This window comes from Pipistrellus hanaki, assembly GCF_964339955.1.
Source record: "Pipistrellus hanaki genome assembly, chromosome: 6".
NCBI lineage: Eukaryota > Metazoa > Chordata > Mammalia > Chiroptera > Vespertilionidae > Pipistrellus > Pipistrellus hanaki.
Window position 1 is genome coordinate 58,215,884 of NC_140508.1, and position 21,071 is coordinate 58,236,954.

The 21,071-nt window shown below is 41.0% G+C and overlaps 1 protein-coding gene across 5 annotated transcripts in view; it reads right to left on the reverse strand.

Annotated features, from left to right (window-relative positions):
• Positions 1-21,071, reverse strand: part of EPB41L3 (erythrocyte membrane protein band 4.1 like 3) — a 197,957-nt gene that overhangs the window by 112,586 nt on the left and 64,300 nt on the right. The window contains exon 1 of one of the 5 annotated variants that reach the window (XM_084887213.1): positions 9,929-10,240. The exons of 2 other annotated variants lie outside the window; for them this stretch is intronic. The gene's annotated coding sequence lies outside the window, so the exon portion shown is untranslated. Of the gene's footprint in view, positions 1-6,093; positions 6,282-6,812; positions 6,911-9,928; positions 10,241-21,071 lie in introns of those variants that run through there. 2 more of the 5 variants (XM_084887208.1, XM_084887205.1) reach the window with 2 other exon arrangements.

A 21,071-nucleotide genomic window follows, 5' to 3' on the forward strand; every position in this document is an offset into this window, starting at 1 on the left:
GCTCCCGACCTTTCTGCTACATAATTACTATCATTCCTATTTAAAAAATAATAAAGCTATCTCTTAATCCTACTTCCTTTACCTTTAAAATTTTACAAAATTTCCCAGGACCACAAAAGTGGTAAGGAGTGAACCACCCAGAATGAAACCAGGTGTTCTCAATCTAAGGTCAGGACTCGTTCCTACATCAAGACTGATTCCTATATGCTAAACATTCTCTCAAAAATTAGTCCTCCTTACTCAGAGATTATCTTTCCAGAATAAATGTATACCAGACAATAGCCAGTAAGCTGAAAAGTCATTAAGATAAGATCCCTTAGACAGCACATCTCAAAATTTGGTCCAGGGACCACTTGTATCAAAATGTCTTGATCCAACTCCAGGCCTATTAAATGAGAACCGTAGATGGATCCCTAGAAATGGCTGTTTAATAATTCCCCAGGTGATTCTGTTGATTATGGAAATTTGAAAACTACTGTGGTTAATTCTTTGCAAACTTCTATTTTTGTTATTTAGAGATTCAAAATCTGTATTCTCATTAAGTAAGAATCACCTTTTGGATTATGGAGCTAGTGACGGAATGTCATAAGTGAGAATTTATCTTTTAGTTTCACAGTTCCTTCAAATATGTCCCACGGTATAAGCAAAGTAGGTAAACAACATTACCGGCTGAAATGAGAAAACATCCACTATGGGCGTACTCTCATTACACACTGCTCCAGATGTCTTTGACTACATAGGTCTCATTTCAACCTTGAGGTTAGCATCATCATTACCACTTCACAGCTGGGGGACCTTGTCCTAGCTGAAGGTTAGCAGATGTTTCCATCTATATCTTCTCTAACTCACATTTTCTTTACCCTACAAAACAGCTCCTCCCCATGAATTACTGCTACCTAGACTTCAAAAATCAAGGAGGAAAACTTCCCAAATGTCTTGAGCAGACAAATTAGCCAATCTCTAATTTTCCAACCCTATACTTAGTCTACTAAGAGTATTCCTCTTACAGTTAATAAAAGTCATCACCTAACAGTACAAAGTCATGGGACAAAATAGACAAAAATCAAGAATTCTCTAAACACAATTCCCAAAACTCTCCATTACCTCTGTATTGTGAGCGACTCTAGATAAAAGTCACATAAAAGCAAGCAATTCACAGGCCCAGCCTTAAGCACATAGACTCCCTAACTGAACTCTAGGAGCACCATTCTGGTTAGCACCACCTCAGGATTACAAAGTTATTTTCCTCAGCTGCATAAATAAAGGGATAGCAAGACTGGATTCAAGTAAACCTAAGAGCAGTCGAAACCACGTACTTATCAGTAACATAACCCATTGCCCCCCATGCCCAGAGAATCTGCATGAGATCTGTGAACTGACTGGTTAGCTCTCTCTTGCTGAGGACAAAGGAAGGGTACAGAATTCAGAACATGGCCAAGAGAAACTTAACTTCTTCTAACTCCGGGAGCCCTGTACCCCCACACCTCCTAAACTATCCCAGACTTGGGAATGTTTTGACTCTTCATCCAGAGTTTAGTTCGGTCACAGGCTGTGGTGTCTGCTGCCCTTTGGGGCATGCTGGGACACATGTGTGATGCCGTGGGCAGCTGGGACCTCAAGGTCATACTGTGCTCAGGGAGGTCAGGCCTCTGTGAAGGGACTCTGCATTCAAGTTTAAATTAGGAAATATATGACTCCAGGCTGTTTTAGTTCATTAAAACTAAGTATTCACACACAGCAGTGAGAGGTGCACAACTATCATTAGAGATTTTAATTTTGCTCAGCTTTCCTGTTTCACCACCGCCCTTGGATGTGTGTGCGAGAGGACAATGATGAAAAGTGCAGGCAGTAAGTATGGGGGGAGAGAGGGCTGGATGACAAGGCTTCAAATGACCATCATCGCTAAGGTCATGACTGTTCGCCAGTGCTATTCAGGACTGAAAGAAAAGATTCCCCATTAAAAATAATAGTGCGGATACATAGTGCATACACGAAAAGGCTTTCCCAGGACTTACTGCTACATGAAAAAGAAAATGGCTAGTATTTCAACTAGAGGTCAATTCATGTAAAATATTATGTTCCCATCTATGAATCTATTCATATACAAACTAAAGCTACTGCTATTTATAGGCACTTATGCTCAGTGTTTTGCATGTTTCATAATCATTTTGTCCTCAGAGCCTTCAGATTTAAGCATTATGGCCATTTTATAAATAAGCAAACAGACTCAAGGAAGTTAGGAGTCTTGACCCATGCCACATAGCTATTAAATAGTGAGACTGGGAGCCCCACTTGGGTCTGATTCCAAGATTCACAACAATACATTATACATTCAGAGAGGTAGTTTTAATAAAGATATTTGCCAAAAAATATTAACAGTCGCTGTGTCTAGATGATGAGAGTTCTTTTTGTTTTATAGTATTATTAGACTATATTTGAGAACAGGCATGCATTATTTGTAATATCTGAAATATGAGAGTGTTTTAATTGGAAGCATAAATAAGAGTAAGAATGAAAATATCTCCAGCTTCTGCATATCTTATCTCCTACTCCAAACAGTCCCAAGTAATTTGCAATCTTCAACCAAATATGACCACAAAAAAATATGTGATGAGTTGCCAAATATCAATCACTGAAAAGAAAACCATAACATTCAATATCTGGAAATTTTTGGATACCCATTAACAAAAACCAACCATTTCCAGACTCTTATTATTTTAATACATCCTACCTTCTCACCAGATAAATATTTTTCTTCCCTACTCAACTACTTTTAACAGCTCCCCACTATAGAGGAAATGTCAAAATATCCTTTAGTTTCATATACCACAGTAGAAAAACCTTCCACAACCAGATTCCCTCCTTAGTCTCATCTGCTACTCCCCATGGTAAAGGCTGCATTCCAGCCACACTGAGGCCTCTGGACTTTTGGAATGACTAATCTCCATCAAAGTCTAACCATCTTCCAAGGAACACAATGGAAAAGCAAGATGGAAAATGAATATCACTCAATAGATTTTTCCTATAAAGGAATGCACATAAGAAATATAATTAATAATACATGGACTGGGCCATGTAAATAAGCAATGAACATTATAAAGCATTTCTGAAAAAATGTGCACAGCCAAATGACAAATCATATTTCACAAAATCCATGAATCCATTAATTGCAAGTGCTAACATGCACTCTTGTGCAATTACCCCTAACTTGCCCTTCCCTGCAGGCCTGGTCAACCCTAACTGCCCTCCCCTGCAGCCCTAGTCCCCCCAGTTGCTCTCCCCTGCAGGCCTGGGTCCTCGCAACTGCTCTCCCCTGCAGCCCAATTGCCCCTAACTACCCTCCCCTGAAGCCCTGGTCCCCCCAACTGCTCTCCCCTACAGTCCTGGGCCCCCCCACCAACTGCCCTTCCCTGCAGGCCCAGTCACCGCCAAGTTTCCTTCTCTGCAAGTCTGGTCAGGCTTGATTGTCCCCAACTGCCCTCCCTTGCAGGCCTGGTTCCTCCCAACTGCCCTCTCCTGCTGGCCATCTTGTGGTGGCCATCTTGTGTCCATATGGGGGCAGCCATCTTGGGTGTTGGAGTGATGGTTAATTTACATATTACTCTTTTATTTGATAGGATAGAGGCCTGGTGCACGGGTGGAGGCCGGCTGGTTTGCCCTGAAGGATGTCCCGGATCAGGGTGGGGGTTCCCTTGGGGCATGGGGAAGCCTGGGCGAGGGGCTTATGGTCATTTGCAGGCTGGCCACACCCCCAGGCAACCCAAGCGGAGGCCCTGGTATCTGGGATTTATTTATCTTCTGTAATTGAAACTTTGTAGCCTTAAGCAGAGGTCAAGGCAGGCCAGGGTGTGTGGAAAGCTTGGTTTCCTCCATCACTGGGGCAATCCAAGCCTCCTGCTCTCTCCAGCTCCATGGCTGACACCATTTTTGTTGGGATTTATTTAATCTTCTATAATTAAAACTTTGTAGCATTGAGCTTGGCTTCCTCCATTGCTGAGGAAAACCAAGCCTTCTGCTCGCTCTGTGGCCACAGCCATCTGGGTTAGGTTAATTTGCATACTCACTCCTGACTGGCTTGTGGGCGTGGCTTGTAGATGTAGCAGAGTGGTGATTAATTTACATATTACTCTTTTATTAGATAGGATTTTGTAAAGAATTATTTTAGATTTATTTAGTTTTATTCTCTTTTTGTTGCTATTAATCCTCACCTGAGGATATGTTTTCCATTGCTTTTCAGAGAGAGTAAAAGGAAAGGAGGCTGAGGGAGAGAGACAAAGAAAGATTGATGTGAGAGAAACACATAGATTGGTTGCCTCCTACACATAACTCAACTGAGGGTGGGTAGCAAACCCACAACCCAGGTATGTGCGCTGATCAGGAATTCAACAATGACCTGCTGATTCATAGGTCAACACTCAACCACTGAGCCACACCAACCCAGCCAATTCTCTAATTTTTGATGCACATTCCTAATCAACGAATTAAATTGGCAGCTTTCTTTCTGCCACATGGCTGTGAGCAACTGTAAGACATATCCCAATTTCAGAGATGTTAAAATGTGTGGGGGGGGAAGGTTATTTTAAAAATAATGAAAGTTGTTAAAAAGCTTTTTAAAACACACACACACAAGAAAACTATTTGAGAATATAAACACTATATATCCTATATAATAAAAGGCTGATATGCAAATTGACTGAACAGTGGAAGGACTGGTTGCTATGATGTCGCTATGATTGACCACCAGGGGGCAGATGCTCCACGCAGGAGTTGCCCCTGGTGGTCAGTGAGCTCCCACAGGGGGAGCACCACTCAGCCAGTAAAGCCCTGAGCTGGGCTCACTGCTGGTGAGTGTAGCAGCAGTGATGGGAGACTCTCCGGCCTTCCACTGCCCACTTAGGCCTGAAGAGGGCTCACAGACTGCCAGAGGGCGCAGGCCAGACTGAAGGACTCCTCCCACCCCCAGTGCATGAATCTCCTGCACCGGGGCCTCTAGTATAAAAATAACCAAAAAAGAGAAATCTACAACAAAATATTTTTTTTTACTTTTTTAGTTCAACATCAAGGTCAATATCATCACCTAGCTCTAATCTATTTTCAGCTTTTGTCACACTCCAGTCTGATCCCTCCTCTTCTGAGTAGTCCCTCTATACTGGTGTCCATGGCACCAATTACAGCTGGCAGGAAAGGAAGTGGGCGGCCTGCAGAGCTCCCTTCAAAAAAGCAATTCTCTTTTCCTCTCGGTACCTGCAGCATTCTCTTCTCTGATTTGGCAAAACCTGCAGAACCTACCTAATTTGAGCGCGTAATGGAAAGGATGGTGCCATTAAAAATAATGACTACATTCATGAGTCCAGTAATTCTCATTGTTAAAATAAAGCAGCAGTGCTTTTAAAGCCTTTTCAAATATTTGTTTTGTTTGTTTGTTTGTTTTTTGGTGTGTGTGGTTTTCCTTTTTTTTTTTTTTTTTTGTAGTGAAGGGTAAGCCACTTACAGGCCTCATTTCTTATTCATGTCCTTAAATATTTACTCAACACTGTGTTTAGACCTGGACTTGGTTTGGGGGTGAAACTCCAAGAGAAACATGTTCCTACTCACATCAAGAAATCTGTGCAACTGAGAGGAAAACAGAGGCATGAGACAGGTTAAATACTGTGTTTTGTTTTCTAGATCTAATATAGGCCTTTCTGCTTCTTTTGCTTTTTTTTTAAAGTTTGTAAGAAAGGGCTATAAGAACAATTTATCAAAATGTCAGCAATCTAAAAATTAAGTTGTCAGCTTTTTCTCTGCATTGTAAATTACGAAAGAATTAGGGGTTTGGTGCTAATAGAAGCTTACAATTCTAAAGTGTGCAATTTAACCAATCATTGCCAGCCAGGTCTAAAAATGCAGCTAGCGAAGCCACTTCAACCCAGTGTTCTGCAGTTCTGGTACCTAATTTCAACTTCTCTTTTTTATGCCATTCTTCCCATTCCCCCCCCTCTCCCCCCTTCCCTTTGCTTTGGAAATGTGTTCTGGAAAAGCTACACAGTTAAATAAGAACTCCCAAAGCTCCATACATAAAACCCTTACATGAAAAAATGACGGTCATCTTACCAAGGAGGCACAGAAAATCCAAGGAAAGCTGCAGCTCTTCTGTGGTTCCTCCTCTGTGCTTCCATCACATTGAGTTCAGAAACCAAAGCATAAAATGTACCTCATAGTTTCAGAAACTTCAGACATCCTCTTATAATTTATCCATTACTAATCTGGATGAAAAGTATCTGTGATCATCTCTGCACTCGAATTCTAAGTTAGGAATAATAAGATGCTAAATTTTAAAACATTTTGCAAATAAAACACAAAAAGTAAATAGAAATAAATGACCCCAAATCACTGCAGATATCTTCTAAACTTGTGAAATCTGCAGCTTTCCCCACTTTTACACAATTGCCAACTGCAATCATAGCACTTAAAAAGAAGTCAGAAAGAACACTGCCTACCCACAAAATAAACGATCATGACAAGCACTTAAAAAAGACAACACCAACAATCTAAACCAAGAATTTAGCAAGGATGCTATTTTGGTTCAAAGACTTATAAGAAATATATTGCCCCTATGCATAAAAACATGTATAGATTCATTCTTGTTTGCTAAGAAAAATTTTAAATAGCCTTTAAAACAATACAGCATTTTCATCAAAAAAGGAATAGTTAAGTATTTCTACCATTGCACCAAAAAAAGAAATAATAATAAAAAAACCCTCTTCTTCCTTTATCTATGAAAGGCATTTTCCCATTCATTCATGTCTACCTTACAATTCTCTAAACAATACCTTATAGCGTGGTCAACTTGAGAAAGGAGAGACTCACTCATTTATCAGGCAAAGTTAAAAGCCAGCAAGAAGCTTCAGACCATCTGGTTTTGCCTGCCCCACCCTAGTTTCCTTTGAGCCATAGTGATGTCACAACACTGGGCAGGGCGATGACTTCACTGCTCCTGTCTTTTTGCTTGTGAGCACATAATTCTTTGCAGCCAAGGCAAATCAAATGACAGCAGAACCCTCCAGGAGCATCTGATGTATTCCAACAAATGAGCACTTAGCTAGCCTTTTGAGAGAAATCCATGCAGCAATGGCACCGTTAAAGATCTCTCTAAATGAGGTGGTGCTAAAGATAAATTGACTCATGGTTTTCCATGTAAGTCTATAATTTCTATAGTAAGTCATAGCAAAGCTGACATTCAGAGGAAAACTGTGGTTGGATACTTGGAAGAAACTATGGAAACCAAAAGATGACCTAGGTAGTAGAATATTTGAGGAACCTCTCTCCGCAGCGGAGTCAAATTTTCACAGAAAAGAAACATGTAATTATTTTTCCAGGCCATTCTTGGAGTCCTATTTTACTGGCAAGGATATGAATTCTAATTTGTGAATGTGAAGGCTTTTTTAAAGCACTAACTTAAAAGATAAATATTTATTTTACAGCATGTAGGAAAATCTCTTGGACAGCATGTTCTGACATATTTAAGCCAACATACTTAACCCAATCCTGAAGGATTCCCAAAATAATGACAAAACCATATTTCTCAGTACATAAAGGGTTGCCTCTTGAACCTGGGTGGCCCCTCAATACATCTGAGCAAACAATTTCAAAAAGCCAATGTACATATAAAATAGCATCTAATCAAGTAAAATAAATAAATAAAAATCCCTGATCTCCTATTGCGAAACAATTCAAAGTTGGCCAAAGTCCAAACACTGTACAAGAATCGACAGAAAAGGGGCTTTTAACCTAAATTGCTTTTATGTAGAAGAATTCACTTAAACATTAAAGATAAATATTTCAGAGACACTGACCTTTGACCTGTACCTTCACCTAAAAGGGATTTACAAATTAAAGTGGTACTCCTCTTGCTATTGATACATCATTCAAAAAAACAAAAACAAAAAAACCCCCAAAAAACCCACATGTTCTAGTTTGCAAATAAATTTATTTGCCTGAAGTATAAACTTTATGCAGTAACTTGTTCATTTTACATTTCCCTTTTCTGAAACATCAGAAAATGATAATGCAAATGAGATGGTATTTAGTATTCTACTGTTTTATTTTTATCAATGCCTTCTGAAATTAACAGTCATGCTTCTCAATTTAGAATGTATTACTTCTCACAATAACTTTGTAAATCCAACTACAGTTTTAAAAGTTTGATGCCAAAATTAATATGATTTTTTTAAAAACAAAAAAACTTGTCTCAGCCAAGACACAAATCACCACCTCCCGTTCCCCTGAGCTCCCTCAAGCTTGATGGTGCTCTCTTTTCTTAATAGGGCATTGCTGCTTAATTTGCTGTAATTGATGTTACGCCCAAGGTTTCCAGATATAAGTGGAGTCTAATCTTTTTAGTTTCCTTAAGACTTTAAAAAGAAACCAGTGTAAAATTTAAAAAGAGTGTTTTTAACACTTGGTGTGATGCCTCTTCCACTGGGAAAGTTAACACTAGCAAGGAAAACTCCAATGCACCTGGTCTCCTTAGGGAGCCTAGAAATGGGCCCCCAAAAGGACAGGCAGGAAATCTGCAAAAGCAATTCCACAAGGCGAATGTTAAAAGAAAGGCTGAAACACCAACTTAAACACGTAATGGAAGCACTGCCTGAGCGGGACTGCCTGGCCCTCTCAGGGTTCCTCAGCCCAGCCTGCAGGCGTAATGAATAACACATGTTTTCTTTATCATCCTATTCTGCAACAATCTCTCTCCCCAACTTCAACCCGGGACTTCAGCTGGAGGAGAAAAACCCTAGAAAACTTTAGAACCCTCCATAGAAAAATCCGGAAAGGAAAGAAGGCTCCAGCCACTGCAAAGGACCACAGTTACAATGGACTAGGTAACCACACCCACCGCATTGCAGAAGCCATGAACTTGATGGGGGGGGTTGGGGTGTGAAAGGGGGAGGCAGGAGGAGGGAGGGGGAGAAGTAGAGCCAGATGAGAGGGGAAATCCGAGAAAGCAAGCCCCCGCGGTGGGAGCCGGGAAACCCCCAGGAACTGGCTGAGCCCAGGACTCCAGCAGACAGACCCAAACCCGGCCGCCCCACCCCCGCCGGCCGCGCTCCCAGACACCCCTCCCTCCCGGCGGCTCGCAGTCCCGCGGGCGCCAGGTGAGCGCCCCGCTCCCGGCCCCCGGGCCCCCGGCAGGCCAGCCTGGGCCTCCCCGCGCGGGCCCCCCCCGCAGGTGCCCGGGTCCAGAGCTAGGTCTTCAGGATGCTCCATCCTCACCCCTGTCGGCCGGGCTCCATCTGGGGGGGCCGCTGCCCCAGTTCGAGGAAGGAGACAAGTTACATAAAAGCGCCGGCTGCTCCGGGGGGGATGCTTTGTGCGGGGCGCACCTCTCCCCAGAGCCGGCACCCGGGACCAGCCCGCAGCCCAGCCCAACGCCCGCACCCACCGGGGCGGCGCCGCAGTGTCGCACCCCCGCCCCCGGCCCCGCGGGCCCTGCGCAGCCCGCCCGGCCCTCGCCCCCACCCCCAAGGGGGTAACTTAAAACATGGCGCCCCGATCGGGGGGTTTGGGCAGATGGAGACACGACGCGGGCACCGATCGCCCTTTCCGGCGGAGAGGGTTCCCAGGGGGGAGCCCCCGGGCCGGAGGCGGGCGCTCAGGCTCCGAGCGCCGGCCCAGCGAAGGCTGCAGCGCGGCGGCGGCGGGCGGAGCGCGCGGCCCCGGGAGCGGGGTGGGCGCGCGGCGGGGCCCGGCGGGGGGCCCGGGGCGGCGGGGTCCGGGGTCCGGCTCCGCGGGCTCCGGGCTCCGGCGATGATGCGGGCGAGCGGGCAGCGCGGGGGCCACGCGTCGGGGGCGCAGCCGCGCGCGCGCCGCCCCCGGCCCCGGGTTCGCCCCCCGCTCCCCGCCCACGGGAGACCCCCGGCCACCCCGGCGCGGCGGGCGGAAAAGTTACCGTGGCTGCGCGGGGTCCGGGCGGCGGCGGCGGCGGCGGCGGCGTGGGGACGGCGGGCGCGCGTCCTCCGGGCCGGCGGTGCGCAGGGGCGCGGGCGGCGGGCGCGGGGAGGGAGCCGCGGACGCGGGCTGCTCGCGGCTCCCCGCCCCCCTGTGCAGGGATCGGAGGCTCGGCCGAGCTGCGGCGGGGGCACACGCCCAGGAGCGCGCGGAGGAAACCGGCCTCCTCCTCCTCCCGGCTCCGATCCCGGCTGCGGGGGAGGAGGCGCGAGGCACCGCAATACTTCAGGACAGTTACTTGCTAGCAGCCTCCTCCGCCCCGGCGGGGGGACGACGCCTGGATACAGTTGCCAATAGCGTTAGGTTTTGGGTGTCCGCTTATGGTTCTCCAGGGCCCTCTCCCCGCGTCTCAGCCCTCCCACACCCCGGCTCTGGGAGTGGGGGAGGGTGTGCCTGACCTCAGGTGAGTTATTTATTAACTTAGGGACTGCAGGGATATTCTTTTTTCTTTTTGAGTGTAATAATAATAATAATAATAATAATAATAATAATAATAATAATAATATAAATTCAAATTGTTAGTATCTTGCACACGTGGGCCCTCTAGAAATATTAATAGAGAGGACCTGGTTAAAGGCGATGGAAGAGGGTTTTCTGCGGCCGCCTCCCTCCCGCTCCTCCTCACTTCCCACCATACATGTTCACAGTTCTAAGCTTCCCAGACCAACAGGAACTCATTATGGATAAGCTTTACCCTGAAATGGAGAGGAGGGGGCTCATACTCTGATTTGCAGGCGAAAAATTATTCCTGGTTATCATTGCACATCTAAGTTCTAACCTAGTGACCCAGGTGTATTTATTATAATGTTGAAGGCCCTCTCCACGTATTCCTTCCTAATCACCCTTCCGAGAGCTCACCGATCACGTAGAAAGGGAAAATGGACTCACAAAAAGATTGCATTTATGGTTGAGCCAACAGTGCTATGGAGGTCATGACGCCGGTGGCAGAGATCAGCAGATCAGCGGGTATGTTCTGTCCCTGAGACATGGCCTGGGTTTCTAGGACTGGGAATGCAGCAATACAAAAGGAGAGGGGGCACCTTTTTTTTTTTCTTTTTTTTTTCTCCCCCCCCCCTCCTCCCCAGATTGGATGCGAGAGGTTGGAAAATTATGGTGTTACTCTGTTGCTATGGAGTTTATGGACCTGTTTTCTGTAGATGTGCTCGCTTTGAGAAAAAAAAAATTAGCAAGAAAATGTGACGTATGTTATTGGAAAAATAATCTGTTGACACAGCAAAGACTAGAATGGATGGGCAAATACCCGGAGCTGATAGGAAGTGGCTAGGGCATTGTTCCAAGTAACCGGTAACCAGGGCCTGCAAAGCCTTTTAAGTGACAGATAAAGGTGGTAGTTCAAATACTGGGTGATATATTTGGGGACCAGTGTATTAATTTCCTATCTGGGACACATGAGTGTTAGAGACACACATGCACATACTACATTTGTACTTTCATGGCTGCCTATGTTCATATAAGATCTGGAATGAAGGAGGGATTTATTTTCCTCTTTTGTGTGCACACTATGGCACACTCCTTTAAAAGTGGACTTTAACAAATTGTATTGTTTACAACAAACACAACTGGCATTGGCATTCGAGACACTGATGGTTTCATATTTTCATTCATTTTATTGCGGTATTTTTGCTATTTTTTTTTAAATCGAGAGCAGACTGTTTCTAATTCATAAACCAATCTTTCTCATGATGGAGAAAATTTTAGCAATAGCGTAGAAATGTCTTGTTTCCTTGGGAGAAAATGTTAGAATCCTAAACATCATTTTTTTAAAAGCTAGGCGTACCTAGCTAATTATCCTAGTATTCCATGAATTCAAAATTTGAAGTAAAATAATCATACTTCTTCCTAGTTTAGTAGTAAATCTGGGAAGCAATGACTAAGAAACCCTTTGGGCTTGACCGGCACTTTCCACTGTTCTTATTTGTTTTCCCAGCACAGAAATGGGAAAAAGAAATCTCAAACAAACTCCAGAGCAGCACATAGCTCTGTCAGTCTGTAACTTGCTTGCATCTCTGTAATAAGCGCTCTTCCTTCTACCTAGTTAATAGCACGGTGGAGCCCACTTAAGCATCTCTGTCTCCCCACAGTGCCTCACTGGGTACATTGCAAGCCAAGCACTGAATATTTTCATGAATGGATAGTGAATTATGAACTAAGTTTTCACTTGACCTTGAGCGTTCAGTTTCTCGTGTATAAAATAAGTTATTATTTCCAAAACCCTTCATGTTTAAAAAAAATATTAGGGTTCCATTCTGCACAGCAATAGAAATCATCATCGAAGCAAAAAGGCAACCAACCAAAAGGGAGAAGATACTTACAAACAATACCTCCATTAAGTCGCTTATATCCAAATATATAAAGAACTCATACAACTCAACAACAAGATATAATCCAATTAAGAGTTGGCAGAGTATCTGCACAGACACTTTTCCCAAGAAGATGTACAAATGGCCAACAGGAATAGAAAAAGACTTCAACTTCACTAGCTACTAGGGAAATGCAAATCAAAACGTCAGCTAGATACCACCTCACACCTGTTAAAATGGCTATTATCAATAGGACAAAAATATGTGTTGGAGAGATTGTGGAGAAAAAGGAACCCTCAAACTCTGCTAGTGGGAATGTAAACTGGTACAGCCACCTTGAAAAACAGTATGGCAGTCCTCAAAAAGTTGAGACTAGAGCTACCATTGTGACCTAACAACCCCTCTTCTGGGTATCTACCTGAAATACTTGAAAACATTTATTAGTAAGGATATATGCACCCCCTGTTCATTGCAGCATTATTCACTGTAGCCAAGACATGGAAACAACCTAAGTGTCCTTTGGTGGATGATTGGTAAAGAAGATGTGGTACATATATACAATGGAATATTACTCAGCCAATAGAATGGATGAAATTCGCCACTTGCAACAGCATGGGTGGACCTTGAGAGTATCATGCTAAGAAAAATAAGTCGAAAAAGGACAAGAACCATATGATTTCACTTGTGGGATATAAAACAGAAAACAACAAACAAACAAAAACAAATTCATAGATAACAGTATGGTGGTTACCAGAAGGGAAAGGCAGTGAGGGGAAGGATGAAGAGGACAAAGGGGGACAGATATATGGTAAAGGAAAGAGACTAGACTTTGGGTGGTGAGCACTCAGTGCAACATACAGATGACAGAGCATTGTACACTTGAAACATATATAATGTCATTAACCAATATGATCCAAATAAATTTAATAAAAATACTAGGGTTCTACAAAACAAAAAGACGTTATCATATCTTGATACCTGCTGAGTAAAAGCAATAATGAAAAACCTATTTGCTCTAATCAGGAAAGAAAATTATGAGCTCTTCCATATGGAAAAGAAAAGGAAAGTAACAAAGTAGAAAGCAATGTAGTGATGCCATTACAGTTGAATTTGCTTCTTTTCATGAAAATCTAACTTCTCCCTTAATCCCCCTCACTTCAAAAGAATTCTTTAGCCCTAGCTGGTTTGGCTCAGTGGATAGAGAGTATCAGCCTGTGGATTGAAGAATCCCAGGTTAGATTCTGATCACTGGGCCTGGGCCTGGTGCGGGCGGCAACCAATTGATGTGTCTCTCTCATATTAATATTTCTCTGTCCTTCTTCCTTCCACTCTCTCTAAAAAAAAAATCAATGAAAAAAATATCCTGAGGTGAAGATTAACAACAACAAAAAAGAACTTCTTATTCTTGTCAGTATATAACCCCTCATGGTGCTTTTCCAATAAGTTACAGATAAGTAGATCTTAAATCCAAAAAACATGGCATGAGAACTCAGTCAGATTTCTAGTTTAATGTATCCACATGGCAAACCCTGAAATAACCCATGAAACAGGGGAAAACATTTCATAACTCCAGCCTGGTTGTCAATATGCTCGTTGTAGTCTCCTCCAACATGCTAAAGCTTACCTTACTTACAACACTCATCTTACTTATAGATTTCTTGAAATTGTTCTATCTAGTACATATAAGATACATCACTGAAGACCAACAAGAATCCTAGCCATGGTACAGAGAAAGCAGCACAGCTCACTTCAAGTTAGTTACCCATGTAACTTCATCCCAAGCTGTAGTGGCAGCATTTCCCATGAGCCTCAGTCTAACCACAAGCATCAGAATCACACATACTCATTGGTCATCACTGATACTCTGCTACCTGAAGAGCAAAGATAACTCCAAGGTGACAGCCAAGGCAAGGGCAGAATTTTCAGGTTGTATTATAGCCATTGTGACAGTCTCATCAACAAGACTCCAGAAAAAAAAAAGGATAGAAAATCTGTCCATTGGACCTGTGCCCTCAAACACAAGGACTGATAGAATATTGAAGCTTGACCAAACCCTACAGACACTAATAAGACATACAACACTCATTTTTTTTTTACTCTGACAATCTCAGACCACCCTTACCTAGAGAACTGTGACATTTAAAAAGCATCTCCAAATTCTTTAGTCCTTTAAGTTAACTCTTTAAACCTATGCTGCCTTGGTAAAATGCCAACACTTGCAGTAACTAGTTGAGACTTACTGTATGCTCAGTATAATGTCGGAACCTGAATTGCATATCAAGTCCTTGAAATCAGGACACACAGTATTCAGCCACAGTATTACCAGGGGCCATAAATAAGAGAAATACAGGGATGAATGCACACTTTAAAAGCAACAAGCTAATTCTTGTGGAAAATGTGGCTAAGAGTTTCTAGGTTCATAAGAAGAATATCAACTTTACAGCTCATTAAAGCTTCCAGATGTTCTCTTTATTCTGGGTCCCTACACATCATTCCAGGCTGTATACATAGAGAGCACAGATGCAAAATGAAATTTAAAAAATACCAACAAGTACAAATGCAGCACAAAATGTACAAAATATGTACCTATGGGAGGGCAAATGCTTAGACATACTACATCACTAAAAAATAATTCTTATTCATCAAAATTTCATTATTTGCCTCCTTTGTACTCTTTGTAAAAATAATAGTTACTATGGAAGGATCAATACATATTATGTAAGTTCCTATGTAGTAAAATATACCCTTATTAAATTATTTTGTTTTCTCCACTTCTAGTAAATTTTAGAAGTAAATTCCAGCACTTTTAAACAGAATAATTTCTAACAAAGTTTTAAGGTTTACTGTACTCAGATCTTTACAAGGTTGAAATGCTGATTAATTTTATTCTCCTCCCGTTAAGTAAAAATAAAAATCCATTAAGGATATTTTATATTTGGGCATTTTATAAATAATGCAAAATAGAAAGTAGGTAGTCTGTAATATTACTAAATTCAACTCCCAAGCTATTCACTATCTGAGACAACATTGATATTCCAAAGAGATGGTCAGTTTTGGGTTATGCCAACACATTTAACATTTTAATCATTTTCCCCTCAAAAGGCATAAAATAAATGCCAGCAAGCCTCTCAGTCTCCTGTAAAGTTATAAACCATAAAATAAATGCTAGCAAGCCTCTCAGACTCCTGTAAAGTTATAAATCATCTTAGCCAGCTATTATATTTCATTCTAACAACAATCAACAAGAATTAACCAAGTGAGAAAAATGGGTAATAAGTAAGACATTCAGGTGTCTTGTTTATAACTTGTTGACTCTAAGTTTATGTTCCTCTCTTTAGGCAAACACATTATAGATAACTTTATAAACTAAGTCATTTATAGCTATAACTACATCAAAAAAAAAAGTCATCTTTTTGCTTCTAAATTTTATTCCTGTTTTCCAGGATTCTCTCCTTCCCCCCCCCCCCCCTATTATCAGTTACCTAACAGTGATTTTCAACCTTTTCATTTCATGGCACACAGAAACTAATTTCTAAAATTCAGCCGGACACCAGAAATATATATTACATTTTTGCCAGTCTGCCAAAAAAACACACAGGTATAATTTTCATTCATTCACACCAGAGAGCTACTGTTGTGTTAGCTGTTGTCGTTTTTTTAAATTTGACAATTTAAGAGAAAAGAGGTCAGTGCCCTGTCTGAGCCAGGCACCGCATGTTTTAAAAATCCTTGTGGCACATCAGTAGAAAATCGCTAGCCTAACTGCATGCATGCTTCAGAACTGTGGGTACAATCTGAAAATGTGATTCTACTCTCGCCCACAGCTTACAAAACATTCTGGGAATCAATGAAAACATCATCTAGAATCTCCGAACCCCTGAAATAAATCTGGTGTTTAATAGGTCAAAGCCATTTTATTTTTTTTTAATATATTTTTATTGATTTTTTACAGAGAGGAAGGGAGAGAGATAGAGAGCTAGAAACATCGATGAGAGAAACACCGACCTCTTGCACACCCACTACCAGGGATGTGCCCGCAACCAATGTACATGCCCCTGACGGAATCGACGCTCTACCACTGAGCCAAACCGGTTTCGGCTAGGTCAAAGCCATTTTAAAGGAAGCCTCTGCTGTGGACTCTTTCCTGTTCAAGATGTTTATCAAGGACTTGTCAGAACATTCAAGGTGGGCTTATTTGAAGATTATACAAATCTGATGATGCCAGAATTTATCAATTCAGGCTGTTTGCGAAGAGTTTACCTTTTATATTTCCATGTCAACAATAATCTTGCAAAGTGATAAAAGTTCTCACATCATCTATAATAATACAAGTGTAATATGCTAATTAGACTGGATGTCCTTCTGGATGATCTTCCAGATGAAGGCAGGGCTGTGAGGGAAGCCCAGGCCCTGGGTGCCTGACCAGTGCAAGAGGGAAACTGGTGCTGGCAGCCTTGGGAAGGCCTACTCTTGCAGAATTTTGTGCACCAGGCCTCTAGTTTCTATTAGAGTCACTTGGGGAGTTTGTTAATAATGTAGATTCTTGGGTCTAGCCCCAGAATAAGCAAATAAGAAGCTCTGGGATAAGGTTCAAAGAGCATGCACTTTTAACTAGCTCCACAGGTGATTCAAAATCACACTCAGTTTTGAGAACCATTGATCTAGGTGACCAGTGCACCACACTAATCACACAAGTGACAAAGATGGTATATTATTCAGAGAGATGTTTTAATAGAAGTTGAAGCAGATAACAGTGTAGAGGGCAAGCCTCACTTGCTATAGAAGTGAGCTGAACTAAAGGGAGCCTATAGTACAATAGCCAGCACACATTTTGCAAGATTTATTGCTTGGGTCCTGTTGTTGTAAACATCAAATTGCAAGAGCAGTTCATTAACAATAAACATAGTAATAAATAACAATGAAAGATTGTTCTGTACCCAATTCCAACAATAATTGGATTAGATGCACATTCATTGAAGATTGCAATAACACTGCAACTCTGACCTTAATTTCCAAGTGCACAAAACAACTTTACAAAGTTGCCAAGTGATGTCTCAATAAAATGGGAAATGGAGAACTAATTGCTGGCAATTTTGGTTGAGTTTGAGACTTGACTATCCCTAACCCAACAAGAAAATAGAGACTTTAAATTATTAACACTGTTTGATATAACCTACATATGCTAACAAGAAATCCCTGCACTGATTAGTGAAAACTAGTAAACCTAATTAAAGAAATTTCCCAGAGGCTACATCTTTCTACCCTTAAACACAACATGAGAAATTTTGTTTCAGAAAAAATATATCCTTAGTCTCATTAAATTAATACATTATTAATTATATAGGCATTTTATTTTTATATTAATTTAGAAGGTTATTTTGATTATATAGTTGATGAAACCTATAACATGATAAATTTAAATATCATTTTACATATAGATAGATAGATAGATAGATAGATAGTAGATAGATATACTTAAGTAACAAAAATAATTTAGGACAACATGTGGGGCATTTAAAATATTTTCTTTCATTAGAAGGGTGTTATAAAGAATGATATTTCAGCTCAAAGAAGACTGCTGTTCTCATATGGAAGCTGGTTGTCTTACGAGCAGTGGGATCTTCAGCAAGAATGTTCAGGGAATAGATACCATGTAACATCTACCAATAATGCCCCAGAAGTGATTCCTCTATCATGTAGGTTCTTGGGCAAGATCCTATGTAACACCCACCCAACTCAGATCCAGTTGTTTTCCACCCAGGCACCAAGACACAAGTCTTCACTGTTGAGGTAGCAACTCAAATGTTGACTTCATTAAGATATACTGACTATATGTCCAGGGTGTTCCAAAAAATGTATATACACTTTAACAGCTGGTAGCTTGATTTTGAAAATGAAGTGTATTTTAATAAACACTGCCTTTATAATTATTCAAAGTGTGTGTGTATGCATTTTTGCGGGACACCCTATATATTTACATTGTTATTGAATAGCCTACAAAATGTCTCTGTTTTGAGATTAGCCTTTTATTGATGTGGTGCTTTTCTCCAAAGTCTCAAGACAATTTCCACTAACATCTCACATATCTTCTCTGATCCTTCAACTCTAATCCACTTGTTCTGCCCTTATTCATCAGACCTTTCTTTATCTCTGAGCCAGGTTTGACTGAGTTGCCTTAGGTGGATGAGCATGATGTTGAGTCAAGGTATACAGATTCTATGATAAATGGGAAACCATTATATTTCTAAGTCTTCCTGAATTTTCCTCAGGTGTTCCAGTGCCCATTCCCCAATTATTTCACTGTTTAACAAAATCGAGCAGGCATGCAATTATCATATTTTGCTCATGAATGCCACTGTGGCTTGATGAACAGAGTACTGGATGATATTTTAAAATTGTTTTGTGTCCTTGAGCAAATTTCAGTTTCTCTTGATACACACTGAAATATTCCTTCCATTTTCTGTTTTATTAGAATAGAGTGGTGCTTCTATGACTGTATATTAGAAGAATCACTTGAGGGGATTTTTTAAAAATAGCAACTGATGTTAATTATCATGGCTGAGTGATAGATACATGTGGGCTTCTTATGGTTCTCTCTACTTTGTGTCCACTTGAAATATATCATAGTGAAAATTTAAATTAAAAAATAACTTTGAAATATAGACACTTGAGCTCCTCACCAAACCAATTAGATCAGAACCTCTGGGGAGTGATGCCCAGGCATCAGTATATTTAATATTCCCTGAGTGATTTTTATGTGTAAGGCACATTGAAAAACAGAAAGAATAAAATGAAACTAATTATTAAATTGAATGTTAAGAATTCCTCAAAAGAAGGATGTTATAAAAATAACAGTTAATAATAACCCCCTATTTATATCTTTAAATAATTACCTAAGGAGTTAGTAGAAGCCACTGGGTTAAACATGAATGTACCCATTATATTCTCTGAAGCTAGTTGTTTTTTGAACACAAGTCTGGTTTCCTTGACAGTGCCTGCCATCAGATTTGTTGATATTTACACTTTTTGAAGGGAACCTATTACTGTGGCTGGTGCCTGTTTTATGGTAATATGTCAATAAAATGGGGGCATATTTAACAACCAGCATATAGAACTCATAACCCACTGAATGTCACTACTAGAATTTCAACACCTCTTCATCATAAAGAAAAATGTATCATTTATGGTTTTATTCCAAGTTAAGAAAATGCACTGTAGCATTCATGATGATCTTAGGTAATGAATAATACGTTTCTAGCATGCAATTAGAGGGGTATAATAGGAATCATATCTAAATAAATATAATAATGTTTTATGAATTGGAGTTAGTGATTTTTTCCCCCAGGGGTATTCAGGCATTGGGACTCTACATCATGGCGTCCAGTCCAGGGATCACTATTTTACTAAGAACCAAATTTATTGAACATTTATCTTGTGCAAGGAATGGGTTTAAAAGCTACTCTATGAGAATACCTCATTCTACCATCACAGAAATAGATTCTGTCATTTCGCCAATTGTACAGAAGGGGTAAATGAGGCAGAAATAGATTCAACAATGTGTCCAAGGTTACACAGGTATGAACAATAGAACCAGAATACAAACTTGGGTGTTCTGATTCCTGAGCTACACCCATAAGAACTATATGGTCAAATATAGACACATACATGCACATGCACATATTTAGGTAAATCTCTTGAAATGGCCAACATTCAACTGGTTTTCAAATATCAAAACCAGCAATTTTATAGTACAATAAAGTTGTGCAATGACAAAATGTTGAATTAACTATGAATGCAGAGAAGCACTGAATTAAGGAGTGATGTTTGAGAACAGAAAAGGTGCCCTGAAAAGTCTCTAAGAACACTAATATAGAAAGAATACTTGGGTTTTAAATAATCTAAGAAGCTATTAGAACTTAAGGCAAATGTTAATAAAATTTTAGTAATTATTAACTTTTATTTAACATCTACTACATGCCATCCACTTTTTTAAGTGCTTTATATGTATGTATATTACCTCTTTTTCCCTCATAGGTCTATGAAGTAGGAATTTTTATGACCCACAATTTACAGTAGCTGAAGCAGGCCACTGAGCAGCTAAATAACTTGTTCTTGATCACACATTTGTGAAATAATGGGACCAGGTAATTTTATTTTGCAAACTGTGCCCGTAACCACAATACTAAGTTGTTCCAGCCTACAGAATTCCATATGTCGAGTTGAATGAAGTTCCTCTACAGAAAGGGGGATATTAATTTTTTTAAAATTGTGTTACAAATGGAATCTGTGTATAATATAAATCTATTTTACTAAGAAGAACATTCTATTAGAATTTTTAAGTTTGAGAAAAGTTCAAAGGAGAATGCTCTAGTCTAGTGGTCACCAACCTTTTGAGTGGACCACTGGTTGGCAACTGCTGCTAACCCATTGATAACACCTAGGGGCTCTCTCTCTCTTCAAAACATATCCAGAATCCAATCACTTCAAAACATATCCAGAATCCAACCACTCTGGTGCAAGCCATCATCATTCCTCCCCCTAGGCTCCCACAACAGCTTCATCATATTCCTCTCTCCTGCCACTTTGGGACCTTTACAGTCTTCTAAGCAAAGGAGACTGTGATCCTTATAAAACAAGCCAGATCACATCACTCATGTTCAAAATCTCCCAAGGCCCTCAGACCTCCTGCTTCACTGCCCTCACACAATCCAACTCCACTGTCTGGCCTAGGCAAGGCATTCAATACTTGTCTGTTGAATGAGA